An 827-nucleotide genomic window follows, 5' to 3' on the forward strand; every position below is an offset into this window, starting at 1 on the left:
AATGACGGTTCCCCTAGTGTGTGTGTGTGTGTGTGTGTGTGTGTGTGTGTATGATGAAGTGACTTCTGTTTCATTTAGACTCAGCCACAAACGCCTTCCTGCCAGGGCGATGCACATGATCTTTGGCTCAGAAGCCCCTGCAGATGAAGTTTCTTTGCTGGGTCCAGGGGGCTGCATTCCTCAGACTATAGTAGAGGGACTCGTGGGGTCCGGTGTGATAATATCTGCTACTACTGAAAACTAAAAAGGCTACCCGTTCATTGTGTGGGAAGGAAAAAGCCCACCAACACAGAGATTTATCCAAAGGGGCCGGGAAACATGGAATTTTTGAGCAGAAAATTTTTTGAGCAGGGTGTTAGGGGATCTTTAAACTTGCAGATGAAATTGTTTTGTGAACTGTCCTACAACTCACAGAAAGGGGAAGGAATTAATGAGGAGGGTGAGGAGGGAAGGAGGGTGCAGAATGTGGGGGTGCTCTGTGGGGTGCATGTGTATTTGTGGTTTGCCATGATGTGTCTGGAGGGTGTTGAGCGATTTTTTTTTGTGTGTGTTCATGTGTGTGTGTGTGTGTGTGTACTGGAATTGAACCTCCTGTCCCAGGCACAGTCCCAAGAGTGTTACAAGTGGCCTCACTCCACCTGCACCTTTGCCCTGTGATTCAGGTAATATTCCTTCTTTACAGATGGGAAAACTGAGGCTCAGCAAGGGTGTAAACTTTCTCAAAGTCAGAAATGCTAATCTCGGAAAGAATTGGGCTGCCTGGCCCAGCCTGCCTGGCCCCAAGGCCTGCACCCTTCACTCCAGCTCCACTCTACCTGAAGGCTGAA

Source organism: Marmota flaviventris, chromosome 13 (assembly GCF_047511675.1).
Source record: "Marmota flaviventris isolate mMarFla1 chromosome 13, mMarFla1.hap1, whole genome shotgun sequence".
In the NCBI taxonomy this organism is placed as follows: domain Eukaryota; kingdom Metazoa; phylum Chordata; class Mammalia; order Rodentia; family Sciuridae; genus Marmota; species Marmota flaviventris.